Below are 15,477 nucleotides of genomic sequence, written 5' to 3'. Positions count from 1 at the left end.
CGCAATACGTCTCTACGCTGGCAGAAAACTTATTTCCGGTGCCGGGAAATCGATATCCGCTGGCGGACAACTTATCTCCGCTGGCGGACAGTATATCTCCGCTGACGAACTACGATTCTCCACTGGCAGAAATCTTATCTCCGGCGGCGGGAAATTTATATCCCCTGACGGACAATTTGTCCCCGCTGACGAATTACGTTTCTCCGCCGGCAGAAAACTGATCTCCGCTGGCATAACATTTACCTCCGGCGGCGGGAAATCTATATCCCTTGCCGGACATCTTATCACGGCTGACAAAATACATCTCTCCGCAGGCGGAAAACTTATCTGCGGTGGCGGGAAATCTATATCCTCTGCCGGACAACTTATCTCTTCTGACGAAATACGTCTCTCCGCTTGCAGAAAACTTATCTCCGGCGGCGAGAAATTTATATCCCCGGCCTGTCAACTTATCTCTGCTAACGAAATACGTCTCTCCACTGGCAGAAAACTTATATCTGCTGACGAAATACATCTCTCCGCTTGCAGAAAACTTATCTCCTGCGGCGAGAAATTTTTATCCCCGGCCTGACAACTTATCTCTGCCAACGAAATACGTCTCTCCACTGGCAGAAAACGTATCTCTGCTGACGAAATACGTCTCTCCGCTTGCAGAAAACTTATCTCCTGCGGCGAGAAATTTTTATCCCCAGCCTGACAACTTATCTCTGCTAACGAAATACGTCTCTCCGCTGGCGGAAAACTTATTTCCGGTGGCGGGAAATATATATCCTCTGCCGGACAACTTATCTCTGCTGACGAAATACGTCCCTCCGCTTGCAGCAAACTTATCTCTGCTGACGAAATACGTCTCTCCGCTTGTAGAAAACTTATCTCCTGCGGCGAGAAATTTTTATCCCCAGCCTGACAACTTATCTCTGCTAAAGAAATACGTCTCTCCGCTGGCGGAAAACTTATTTCCGGTGCCGGGAAATCTATATCCACTGCCGGACAAGTTATCTCTGCAGACGAAATACGTCTCTCCGCTTGCAGCTATCTTATCTCTGCTGACGAAATACGTCTCTCCGCTTGCAGAAAACTTATTTCCGGCGGCGAGAAATTTATATCCCCGGCCTGTCAACTTATCTCTGCTAACGAAATACTTCTCTCCACTGGCAGAAAACTTATCTCTGCTGACGAAATACATCTCTCCGCTTGCAGAAAACTTATCTCCTGCGGCGAGAAATTTTTATCCCCGGCCTGACAACTTATCTCTGCCAACGAAATACGTATCTCCACTGGCAGAAAACGTATCTCTGCTGACGAAATACGTCTCTCCGCTTGCAGAAAACTTATCTCCTGCGGCGAGAAATTTTTATCCCCAGCCTGACAACTTATCTCTGCTAACGAAATACGTATCTCCACTGGCAGAAAACGTATCTCTGCTGACGAAATACGTCTCTCCGCTTGCAGAAAACTTATCTCCTGCGGCGAGAAATTTTTATCCCCAGCCTGACAACTTATCTCTGCTAACGAAATACGTCTCTCCACTGGCAGAAAACTTATCTCTGCTGACGAAATACATCTCTCCGCTTGCAGAAAACTTATCTCCTGCGGCGAGAAATTTTTATCCCCAGCCTGACAACTTATCTCTGCTAACGAAATACGTCTCTCCACTGGCAGAAAACTTATCTCTGCTGACGAAATACATCTCTCCGCTCGCAGAAAACTTATCTCCTGCGGCGAGAAATTTTTATCCCCAGCCTGACAACTTATCTCTGCTAACGAAATATGTCTCTACGCTGGCGGAAAACTTATTTCCGGTGGCGGGAAATATATATCCTCTGCCGGACAACTTATCTCTGCTGACGAAATACGTCTCTACGTTGGCAGAAAACTTATCTCCGGCGCCGGAAATCTATATCCCCTGCCTGACAACTTATCTCTGCTTACGAAATACGTCTCTCCGCTGGCGGAAAACTTATTTCCGGTGCCGAGAAATCTATATCCGTTTGCGGACAACTTATTTCCGCTGACAGACAATTTATCTCCGCTGACGAACTACGATTCTCCACTGGCAGAAATCTTATCTCCGACGGCAGGAAATTTACATCCCCTAACGGACAATTTATCCCCGCTGACGAATTACGTTTCTCCGACGGCAGAAAACTGATCTCCGCTGGCAGAACATTTACCTCCGGCGGCGGGAAATGTATATCCCCTGCCGGACAGCTTAAATCTGCTAACGAAATACGTCTCTCCGCTGGCGGAAAACTTATTTCCGGTGGCGGGAAATCTATATCCTCTGCCGAACAACTTATCGCTGCTGACGAAATACGTCTCTCTGCTTGCAGCAAACTTATCTCTGCTGACGAAATACGTCTCTCCGCTTGTAGAAAACATATCTCCGGCGGCGAGAAATTTATATCCCCGGCCTGACAACTTATCTATGCTAACGAAATACGTCTCTCCGCTGGAGGAAAACTTATTTCCGGTGGCGGGAAATATATATCCTCTGCCGAACAACTTATCTCTGCTGACGAAATACGTCTCTCCGCTTGCTGAAAACTTATTTCTGCTGAAGAAATACGTCTCTCCGCTTGCAGAAAACTTATCTCCGGCGGCGAGAAATTTTTATCCCCGGCCTGACAACTGACAACGAAATACGTCTCTCCGCTGGGGGAAAACTTATTTCCGGTGGCGGGAAATATATATTCCCTGCCGGACAACTTATCTCTGCTGACGAAATACGCCTCTACGCTGGCAGAAAACTTATTTCCGGTGCTGGGAAATCTATATCCGCTGGCGGACAACTTATCTCCGCTGGCGGACAATTTATCTCCGCTGACGAACTACGATTCTCCACTGGCAGAAATCTTATCTCCGGCGGCGGGAAATTTATATCCCCTGACGGACAATTTATCCCCGCTGACGAATTACGTTTCTCCGCCGGCAGAAAACTGATCTCCGCTGGCAGAACATTTACCTCCGGCGGCGAGAAATTTATATCCCCGGCCTGTCAACTTATCTCTGCTAACGAAATACGTCTCTCCACTGGAAGAAAACTTATCTCTGCTGACGAAATACGTCTCTCCGCTTGCAGAAAACTTATTTCCTGCGGCGAGAAATTTTTATCCCCGGCCTGACAACTTATCTCTGCCAACGAAATACGTCTCTCCACTGCAGAAAACGTATTTCTGCTGACGAAATACGTCTCTCCGCTTGCAGAAAACTTATCGCCTGCGGCGAGAAATTTTTATCCCCAGCCTGACAACTTATCTCTGCTAACGAAATACGTCTCTCCGCTGGCGGAAAACTTATTTCCGGTGGCGGGAAATATATATCCTCTGCCGAACAACTTATCTCTGCTGACGAAATACGTCTCTCCGCTTGCAGCAAATTTATCTCTGCTGACGAAATACGTCTCTCCGCTTGTAGAAAACTTATCTCCTGCGGCGAGAAATTTTTATCCCCAGCCTGACAACTTATCTCTGCTAAAGAAATACGTCTCTCCGCTGGCGGAAAACTTATTTCCGGTGCCGGGAAATCTATATCCACTGCCGGACAAGTTATCTCTGCAGACGAAATACGTCTGTCCGCTTGCAGCTAACTTATCTCTGCTGACGAAATACGTCTCTCCGCTTGCAGAAAACTTATCTCCGGCGGCGAGAAATTTATATCCCCGGCCTGTCAACTTATCTCTGCTAACGAAACACGTCTCTCCACTGGCAGAAAACTTATCTCTGCTGACGAAATACGTCTCTCCGCTTGCAGAAAACTTATCTCCTGCGGCGAGAAATTTGTATCCCCAGCCTGACAACTTATCTCTGCTAACGAAATACGTCTCTCCGCTGGCGGAAAACTTATTTCCGGTGGCGGGAAATATATATCCTCTGCCGGACAACTTAACTCTGCCAACGAAATACGTTTCTCCACTGGCAGAAAACTTATCTCTGCTGACGAAATACATCTCTCCGCTTGCAGAAAACTTATCTCCTGCGGCGAGAAATTTATATCTCCGGCCTGACAACTTATCTCTGCTAACGAAATACGTCTCTCCGCTGCCGGAAAACTTATTTCCGGTGGCGGGAAATATATATCCCCTGCCGGACAACTTATCTCAGCTGACGAAATACGTCTCTACGCTGGCAGAAAACTTATCTCCGGCGGCGGGAAATATATCCGCTGGCGGAAAACTTTTCTCCGCTGACAGACATTTTATCTCCGCTGGCGAGCTACGTTTCTCCGCCGGCAGAAAACTGATCTCCGCTGGCAGAACATTTACCTCCGGCGGCGGGAATTCTATATCCCTTTCCGGACATATTATCACGGCTGACAAAATACATCTCTCCGCTGGCGGAAAACTTATCTGCGGTGGCGGGAAATCTATATCCTCTGCCGGACAACTTATCTCTTCTGACGAAATACGTCTCTCCGCTTGCAGCAAACTTATCTCTGCTGACGAAATACGTCTCTCCGCTTGTAGAAAACTTATCTCCTGCGGCGAGAAATTTTTATCCCCAGCCTGACAGCTTATCTCTGCTAAAGAAATACGTCTCTCCGCTGGCGGAAAACTTATTTCCGGTGCCGGGAAATCTATATCCACTGCCGGACAAGTTATCTCTGCAGACGAAATACGTCTCTCCGCTGGCAGCTAACTTATCTCTGCTGACGAAATACGTCTCTCCGCTTGCAGAAAACTTATCTCTGCTGACGAAATACATCTCTCCGCTGCCGGAAAACTTATTTCCGGTGGCGGGAAATATATATCCCCTGCCGGACAACTTATCTCAGCTGACGAAATACGTCTCTACGCTGGCAGAAAACTTATCTCCGGCGGCGGGAAATATATCCGCTGGCGGAAAACTTTTCTCCGCTGACAGACATTTTATCTCCGCTGACGAGCTACGTTTCTCCGCCGGCAGAAAACTGATCTCCGCTGGCAGAACATTTACCTCCGGCGGCGGGAAATATATATCCCCTGCCGGACAATTTATCTCTGCTCACGAAATACGTCTCTCCGGTGGCGGAAAACTTATTTCCGGTACTGGGAAATCTATATCCGCTGGCGGACAATTTATCCCCGCTGACGAATTACGTTTCTCCGCCGGCAGAAAACTGATCTCCGCTGCCAGAACATTTACCTCCGGCGGCGGGAAATCTATATCCCCTGCCGGACAACTTATCTCTGCTGACGAAATACGTCTCTACGCTGGCAGAAAACTTATCTCCGGCGCCGGAAATCTATATCCCCTGCCAGACAACTTATCTCTGCTTACGAAATACGTCTCTCCGCTGGCGGAAAACTTATATCCAGCGGCGAGAAATTTTTATCCCCGGCCTGACAACTTATCTCTCCTAACGAAATACGTCTCTCCGCTGGGGGAAAACTTATTTCCGGTGGCGGGAAATATATATTCCCTGCCGGACAACTTATCTCTGCTGACGCAATACGTCTCTACGCTGGCAGAAAACTTATTTCCGGTGCCGGGAAATCGATATCCGCTGGCGGACAACTTATCTCCGCTGGCGGACAATTTATCTCCGCTGACGAACTACGATTCTCCACTGGCAGAAATCTTATCTCCGGCGAAAGGAAATTTATATCCCCTGACGGACAATTTATCCCCGCAGTCGAATTACGTTTCTCCGCCGGCAGAAAACTGATCTCCGCTGGCATAACATTTACCTCCGGCGGCGGGAAATCTATATCCCCGGCCTGTCAACTTATCTCTGCTAACGAAATACGTCTCTCCACTGGCAGAAAACGTATCTCTGCTGACGAAATACGTCTCTCCGCTTGCAGAAAACTTATCTCCTGCGGCGAGAAATTTTTATCCCCAGCCTGACAACTTATCTCTGCTAACGAAATACGTCTCTCCACTGGCAGAAAACTTATCTCTGCTGACGAAATACATCTCTCCGCTTGCAGAAAACTTATCTCCTGCGGCGAGAAATTTTAATCCCCAGCCTGACAACTTATCTCTGCTAACGAAATACGTCTCTCCGCCGGCGGAAAACTTATTTCCGGTGGCGGGAAATATATATCCTCTGCCGGACAACTTATCTCTGCTGACGAAATACGTCTCTCCGCTTGCAGCAAACTTATCTCTGCTGACGAAATACGTCTCTCCGCTTGTAAAAAACTTATCTCCTGCGGCGAGAAATTTTTATCCCCAGCCTGACAACTTATCTCTGCTGACGAAATAAGTCTCTCCGCTTGCAGCAAACTTATCTCTGCTGACGAAATACGTCTCTCCGCTTGTAGAAAACTAATCTCCGGCGGCGAGAAATTTATATCCCCGGCCTGACAACTTATCTCTGCTAACGAAATACATCTCTCCGCCGGCGGAAAACTTATTTCCGGTGGCGGGAAATATATATCCCCTGCCGGACAACTTATCTCTGCTAACGAAATACGTCTCTCCACTGGCAGAAATCGTATCTCTGCTGACGAAATACGTCTCTCCGCTTGCAGAAAACTTATCTCCTGCGGCGAGAAATTTTAATCCCCAGCCTGACAACTTATCTCTGCTAACGAAATACGTCTCTCCGCCGGCGGAAAACTTATTTCCGATGGCGGGAAATATATATCCTCTGCCGGACAACTTATCTCTGCAGACGAAATACGTCTCTCCGCTTGCAGCAAACTTATCTCTGCTGACGAAATACGTCTCTCCGCTTGTAGAAAACTTATCTCCTGCGGCGAGAAATTTTTATCCCCAGCCTGACAACTTATCTCTGCTGGCGAAATACGTCTCTGCGCTTGCAGCAAACTTATCTCTGCTGACGAAATACGTCTCTCCGCTTGTAGAAAACTTATCTCCCGCGGCGAGAAATTTGTATCCCCAGCCTGACAACTTATCTCTGCTAAAGAAATACGTCTCTTCGCTGGGGGAAAACTTATTTCCGTGCCGGGAAATCTATATCCATTGCCGGACAAGTTATCTCTGCTGACAAAATACGTCTCTCCGCTTGTAGAAAACTTATCTCCTGCGGCGAGAAATTTTTATCCCCAGCCTGACAACTTATCTCTGCTGACGAAATAAGTCTCTCCGCTTGCAGCAAACTTATCTCTGCTGACGAAATACGTCTCTCCGCTTGTAGAAAACTAATCTCCGGCGGCGAGAAATTTATATCCCCGGCCTGACAACTTATCTCTGCTAACGAAATACGTCTCTCCGCCGGCGGAAAACTTATTTCCGGTGGCGGGAAATATATATCCTCTGCCGGACAACTTATCTCTGCTGACGAAATACGTCTCTCCGCTTCCAGCAAACTTATCTCTGCTGACGAAATACGTCTCTCCGCTGGCGGAAAACTTATTTCCGTGTCGGGAAATCTATATCCACTGCCGGACAAGTTATCTCTGCAGACGAAATACGTCTCTCCTCTTGCAGCAAACTTATCTCTGCTGACGAAATACGTCTCTCCGCTTGTAGAAAACTTATCTCCTGCGGCGAGAAATTTTTATCCCCAGCCTGACAACTTATCTCTGCTGACGAAATAAGTCTCTCCGCTTGCAGCAAACTTATCTCTGCTGACGAAATACGTCTCTCCGCTTGTAGAAAACTAATCTCCGGCGGCGAGAAATTTATATCCCCGGCCTGACAACTTATCTCTGCTAACGAAATACGTCTCTCCGCCGGCGGAAAACTTATTTCCGGTGGCGGGAAATATATATCCCCTGCAGGACAACTTATCTCTGCTAACGAAATACGTCTCTCCACTGGCAGAAAACGTATCTCTGCTGACGAAATACGTCTCTCCGCTTGCAGAAAACTTATCTCCTGCGGCGAGAAATTTTAATCCCCAGCCTGACAACTTATCTCTGCTAACGAAATACGTCTCTCCGCCGGCGGAAAACTTATTTCCGGTGGCGGGAAATATATATCCTCTGCCGGACAACTTATCCCTGCTGACGAAATACGTCTCTCCGCTTGCAGCAAACTTATCTCTGCTGACGAAATACGTCTCTCCGCTTGTAGAAAACTTATCTCCGGCGGCGAGAAATTTATATCCCCAGCCTGACAACTTATCTCTACTAACGAAATACGTCTCTCCACTGGCAGAAAACTTATCTCTGCTGACGAAATACATCTCTCCGCTTGCAGAAAACTTATCTCCTGCGGCGAGAAATTTTTATCCCCAGCCTGACAACTTATCTCTGCTAACGAAATTCGTCTCTCCGCTGGCGGAAAACTTATTTCCGGTGGCGGGAAATATATATCCTCTGCCGGACAACTTATCTCTGCTGACGAAATACGTCTCTACGTTGGCAGAAAACTTATCTCCGGCGCATGAAATCTATATCCCCTGCCAGACAAAATTTCCGGTGCCGAGAAATCTATATCCGCTTGCGGACAGCTTATTTCCGCTGACAGACAATTTATCTCCGCTGACGAACTACGATTCTCCACTTGCAGAAATCTTATCTCCGACGGCAGGAAATTTACATCCCCTAACGGACAATTTATCCCCGCTGACCAATTACGTTTCTCCAACGGCAGAAAACTGATCTCCGCTGGCAGAACATTTACCTCCGGCGGCGGGAAATTTATATCCCCTGCCGGACAGCTTAAATCTGCTAACGAAATACGTCTCTCCGCTGGCTGAAAACTTATTTCCGGTGGCGGGAAATCTATATCCTCTGCCGGACAACTTATCGCTGCTGACGAAATACGTCTCTCCGCTTGCAGCAAACTTATCTCTGCTGACGAAATACGTCTCTCCGCTTGTAGAAAACATATCTCCGGCGGCGAGAAATTTATATCCCCGGCCTGACAACTTATCTATGCTAACGAAATACGTCTCTCCGCTGGAGGAAAACTTATTTCCGGTGGCGGGAAATATATATCCCCTGCCGGACAACTTATCTCTGCTGACGAAATACGTCTCTCCGCTTGCTGAAAACTTATTTCTGCTGAAGAAATACGTCTCTCCGCTTGCAGAAAACTTATCTCCGGCGGCGAGAAATTTTTATCCCCGGCCTGACAACTGACAACTGACAACGAAATACGTCTCTCCGCTGGGGGAAAACTTATTTCCGGTGGCGGGAAATATATATTCCCTGCCGGACAACTTATCTCTGCTGACGAAATACGTCTCTACGTTGGCAGAAAACTTATCTCCGGCGCCGGAAATCTATATCCCCAGCCTGACAACTTAACTCTGCTGACGAAATACGTCTCTCCGCTTGCAGCAAACTTATCTCTGCTGACGAAATACGTCTCTCCGCTTGTAGAAAACTTATCTCCCACGGCGAGAAATTTTTATCCCCAGCCAGACAACTTATCTCTGCTAAAGAAATACGTCTCTCCGCTGGCGGAAAACTTATTTCCGTGCCGGGAAATCTATATCCACTGCCGGACAAGTTATCTCTGCTGACGAAATACGTCTCTCCGCTTGTAGAAAACTTATCTCCTGCGGCGAGAAATTTTTATCCCCAGCCTGACAACTTATCTCTGCTGACGAAATAAGTCTCTCCGCTTGCAGCAAACTTATCTCTGCTGAAGAAATACGTCTCTCCGCTTGCAGAAAACTTATCTCCGGCGGCGAGAAATTTTTATCCCCTGCCTGACAACTGACAACGAAATACGTCTCTACGCTGGCAGAAAACTTATTTCCGGTGCCGGGAAATCTATATCCGCTGGCGGACAACTTATCGCTGCTGACGAAATACGTCTCTCCGCTTGCAGCAAACTTATCTCTGCTGACGAAATACGTCTCTCCGCTGGCGGAAAACTTATTTCTGCTGACGAAATACGTCTGTCCGCTTGCAGAAAACTTATCTCCTGCGGCGAGAAATTTTTATCCCCGGCCTGACAACTTATCTCTGCTAAAGAAATACGTCTCTCCGCTGGCGGAAAACTTATTTCCGGTGCCGGGAAATATATATTCCCTGCCGGACAACTTATCTCTGCTGACGCAATACGTCTCTCCGCTTGCAGCTAACTTATCTCTGCTGACGAAATACGTCTCTCCTCTTGCAGAAAACTTATCTCCGGCGGCGAGAAATTTATATTCCGGCCTGTCAACTTATCTCTGCTAACGAAATACGTCTCTCCACTGGCAGAAAACTTATCTCTGCTGTCGAAATACATCTCTCCGCTTGCAGAAAACTTATCTCCTGCGGCGAGAAATTTTTATCCCCGGCCTGACAACTTATCTCTGCTGACGAAATACGTCTCTCCACTGGCAGAAAACTTATCTCTGCTGCCGAAATACATCTCTCCGCTTGCAGAAAACTTATCTCCTGCGGCGAGAAATTTTTATCCCCGGCCTGACAACTTATCTCTGGCAACGAAATACGTCTCTCCACTGGCAGAAAACGTATCTCTGCTGACGAAATACGTCTCTCCGCTTGCAGAAAACTTATCTCCTGCGGCGAGAAATTTTTATCCCCGGCCTGACAACTTATCTCTGCTAAAGAAATACGTCTCTCCGCTGGCGGAAAACTTATTTCCGGTGCCGGGAAATCTATATCCACTGCCGGACAAGTTATCTCTGCTGACGAAATACGTCTCTAGGCTGGCAGAAAACTTATCTCCGGCGCCGGAAATCTATATCCCCTGCCAGACAACTTATATCTGCCAACGAAATACGTCTCTCCGCTGGCGGAAAACTTATTTCTGCTGACGAAATACGTCTGTCCGCTTGCAGAAAACTTATCTCCGGCGGCAAGAAATTTTTATCCCCGGCCTGACAACTTATCTCTGCTAAAGAAATACGTCTCTCCGCTGGCGGAAAACTTATTTCCGGTGCCGGGAAATCAATATCCACTGCCGGACAAGTTATCTCTGCAGACGAAATACGTCTCTCCGCTTGCAGCTAACTTATCTCTGCTGACGAAATACGTCTCTCCGCTTGCAGAAAACTTATCTCCGGCGGCGAGAAATTTATATTCCGGCCTGTCAACTTATCTCTGCTAACGAAATACGTCTCTCCACTGGCAGAAAACTTATCTCTGCTGTCGAAATACATCTCTCCGCTTGCAGAAAACTTATCTCCTGCGGCGAGAAGTTTTTATCCCCGGCCTGACAACTTATCTCTGCTGACGAAATACGTCTCTCCACTGGCAGAAAACGTATCTCTGCTGACGAAATACGTCTCTCCGCTTGCAGAAAACTTATCTCCGGCGGCTAGAAATTTATATCCCCGGCCTGTCAACTTATCTCTGCTAACGAAATACGTCTCTTCACTGGCAGAAAACTTATCTCTGCTGTCGAAATACATCTCTCCGCTTGCAGAAAACTTATCTCCTGCGGCGAGAAATTTTTATCCCCGGCCTGACAACTTATCTCTGCCAACGAAATACGTCTCTCCACTGGCAGAAAACTTATCTCTGCCAACGAAATACGTCTCTCCACTGTCAGAAAACTTATCTCTGCTGACGAAATACATCTCTCCGCTTGCAGAAAACTTATCTCCTGCGGCGAGAAATTTTTATCCCCGGCCTGACAACTTATCTCTGCTAAAGAAATACGTCTCTCCGCTGGCGGAAAACTTATTTCCGGTGCCGGGACATCTATATCCGCTGGCGGACAACTTATCTCCGCTGGCGGAAAATTTTACTCCGCTGACGAACTACGATTCTCCACTGGCAGAAATCTTATCTCCGGCGGCGGGAAATTTATATCCCCTGACGGACAATTTATCCCCACTGACGAATTACGTTTCTCCGCCGGCAGAAAACTGATCTCCGCTGGCATAACATTTACCTCCGGCGGCGGGAAATCTATATCCCCTGCCGGACAGCTTATCTCTGCTAACGAAATACGTCTCTCCGCTGGCGGAAAACTTATTTCCGGTGGCGGGAAATATATATCCCCTGCCGGACAACTTACCTCTGCTGACGAAATACGTCTCTCCGCTTGCTGAAAACTTATTTCTGCTGAAGAAATACGTCTCTCCGCTTGCACAAAACTTATCTCCGGCGGCGAAAAATTTTTATCCCCGGTCTGACAACTGACAACTGACAACGAAATACGTCTCTCCGCTGGGGGAAAACTTATTTCCGGTGGCGGGAAAAATATATTCCCTGCCGGACAAGTTATCTCTGCTGACGAAATACGTCTCTCCGCTTGTAAAAAACTAATCTCCGGAGGCGAGAAATTTATATCCCCAGCCTGACAACTTATCTCTGCTAACGAAAAGCGTCTCTCCGCCGGCGGAAAACTTATTTCCGGTGGCGGGAAATATATATCCCCTGCCGGACAACTTATCTCTGCTGACGAAATACGTCTCTACGCTGGAAGAAAACTTATCATCGGCGCCGGATATCTATATCCCCTGCCAGACAACTTATCTCTGCTTACGAAATACGTCTCTCTGCTGGCGGGAAACTTATTTCCGGTGCCGAGAAATCTATATCCGCTTGCGGACAACTTATCTCCGCTGGCAGAAAATTTATCTCCGCTGACGAACTACGATTCTCCGCTGGCAGAAATCTTATATCCGACGGCGGGAAATTTACATCCCCTGACGGACAATTTATCCCCGCTGACGAATTACGTTTCTCCGCCGGCAGAAAACTGATCTCCGCTGGCAGAACATTTACCTCCGGCGGCGGGAAATTTATATCCCCTGCCGGACAGCTTATCTCTGCTAACGAAATACTTACCTCCGCTGGCGGAAAACTTGTTTCCGGTGGCGGAAAATATATATCCCCTGCCGGACAACTTAACTCAGCTGACGAAATACGTCTCTCCGCTTGTAAAAAACTAATCTCCGGCGGCGAGAATTTTATATCCCCAGCCTGACAACTTATCTCTGCTAACGAAATACGTCTCTCCGCTGCCGGAAAACTTATTTCCGGTGGCGGGAAATATATATCCCCTTCCGGACAACTTATCTCAGCTGACGAAATACTTTTCTCCGCTGGCGGAAAACTTGTTTCCGGTGGCGGTAAATATATATCCCCTGCCGGACAACTTATCTCAGCTGACGAAATACGTCTCTCCGCTTGTAAAAAACTAATCTCCGGCGGCGAGAAATTTATATCCCCAGCCTGACAACTTATCTCTGCTAACGAAATACGTCTCTCCGCTGCCGGAAAACTTATTTCCGGTGGCGGGAAATATATATCCCCTTCCGGACAACTTATCTCAGCTGACGAAATACGTCTCTACGCTGGCAGAAAACTTATCTCCGGCGGCGGAAAATCTATATCCTCTGCCAGACAATATCTCTGCTTACGAAATACGTCTCTCCGCTGGCGGAAAAATTATTTCCGGTGCCGGGAAATCTATATCCTCTGCCGGACAACTTATCTCTGCTGACGAAATACGTCTCTAGGCTGGCAGAAAACTGATCTCCGCTGGCAGAACATTTACCTCCGGCGGCGGGAAATTTATATCCCCTGCCGGACAGCTTATCTCTGCTAACGAAATACGTCTCTCCGCTGGCGGAAAACTTGTTTCCGGTGGCGGTAAATATATATCCCCTGCCGGACAACTTATCTCAGCTGACGAAATACGTCTCTCCGCTTGTAAAAAACTAATCTCCGGCGGCGAGAAATTTATATCCCCAGCCTGACAGCTTATCTCTGCTAACGAAATACGTCTCTCCGCTGCCGGAAAACTTATTTCCGGTGGCGGGAAATATATATCCCCTTCCGGACAACTTATTTCAGCTGACGAAATACGTCTCTACGCTGGCAGAAAACTTATCTCCGGCGGCGGAAAATCTATATCCTCTGCCAGGCAACTTATCTCTGCTTACGAAATACGTCTCTCCGCTGGCGGAAAAATTATTTCCTCTGCCGGACAACTTATCTCTGCTGACGAAATACGTCTCTCCGCTTGCAGCAAACTTTATCCCCGCTGACGAATTACGTTTCTCCGCCGGCAGAAAACTTATCTCCGCTGGCATAACATTTGTTAAAAATGTAATCGATACTATTGTTTGAATAAGCAACAATTATCTGGCAACACTGTATTGTATCGTGCTCATAATGCATATACCACTTTACTCACTCTCAAATAAACGTTTAACCGAACCACTACGTGTCTCTTGTATCAGTTCCGTTTTATATATCGCTTATATATATAACGGTAAACTAAAACGGTACAATTTTATCCAACATTGGTTATGGGCCCAGAGTTCGTTGTTTCGGCTTAATAACAGACTAAAAAGCGTCTGGGTTTGAGTGTCGGTTGTGCTAAATTGTCAACAGTTATTTTGTGCACACACGCGGAACAATTAGCAACATGAATTTGTCAAATCAAATCGAAAAACTTGATGAGGGCAATTACAGTGTATGGCATATGGCCATGAAAAGTGTCCTGGTAATGACAGATTTATGGGATGTAGTCTGTGGAAAAGGCAGTGGAGGAGATGCCGCAGCTGTCGAGAAATGGAACAAATTTGATCAGAAAGCAATGGCGTACATAACCTTAAATGTTAAGGCATCGCAGTTTGTGCACATAAAGACGTGCGAAACATCAGAAGCCATATGGAAAAAATTAAAGGAACTCCACATGCCAAAAGGCCCCATCCAAAAGGTGCAACTTTATCAAAAACTTATTCGACTAAATATGCAGCAGGTCGATGATGTGTCCACCTATGTCAATTCTTTTGTAGAGACAATTGAAAAATTGGCGGAACTGGACATAAAACTCCACGATGAGCTAAAAGTCATCATGTTATTGAGCAGTTTGCCCGAATCTTGGGAAAATTTTTTAGTCGCGATTGAAACGCGTGACGACCTGCCAAAATTTGAAGCTCTTAAAGTAAAAATGCTGGAAGAAGGCACCAGAAAACAGGAGAAGGCTGAGCGCGAAAATCATTCGGACACACAAGCAGTATACACACATACACAGCGCAGATCGCGAGAAAACGAGAATGTCGAGAATAACGGAACCAAGAACGACGGGAACACAGGCGTAAAGCAACAATTCAAGGGAAAATGTTTCAAATGCGAAAAAACTGGTCATCGAGCAAGCGAGTGCAGATCTAAGAAAAAGGGTAGCAAAACAAATGGACAAAGAGAACAGGCAAGCAGTTTAATGCACTGTTTTGTCGGAGAGCAGCAAAAGAGAGTTTGGTGCGTAGATAGTGGCGCAACATCGCACATGTGTTGCGATCGCAGCATGTTCCTAAACTATGTCGAGAAGGAAACATCGATAATGTTGGCTACAAATAAGTTCGTCTCATCACCCGGATCTGGCAATGTTAAAATTCAGGGTGAAAATATTTTAATAAACTTGCAAACCTGCGCCCACGTTTTGTACATTTTTCGTCTGTTGCTGTTTGTGTCTGTCTGTTGATTATTTCGGGACCCGTGGAAGCGTATCTACAATACACTAAATAAGTGCCTAACTACTACAAACACACACAGCACCAACTATGCCGTTTTAGCACGTTTAGAACGCTTGCACCCATTCACCCACACGTAATGTAAGGTAGTTGATAGGTCTGAAGGCAAGGAAATGCCATTTAGCATGCATTTAGTACAGATCAGAGCAGACCGGAGAGCAGGTTGAAATGATTTCAAGT

The sequence above is a fragment of the Drosophila pseudoobscura genome, unplaced genomic scaffold (genome assembly GCF_009870125.1).
Source record: "Drosophila pseudoobscura strain MV-25-SWS-2005 unplaced genomic scaffold, UCI_Dpse_MV25 Unplacedtig00000077, whole genome shotgun sequence".
Taxonomy (NCBI): domain Eukaryota; kingdom Metazoa; phylum Arthropoda; class Insecta; order Diptera; family Drosophilidae; genus Drosophila; species Drosophila pseudoobscura.
Note: the sequence above shows the minus strand (reverse complement) of the source record.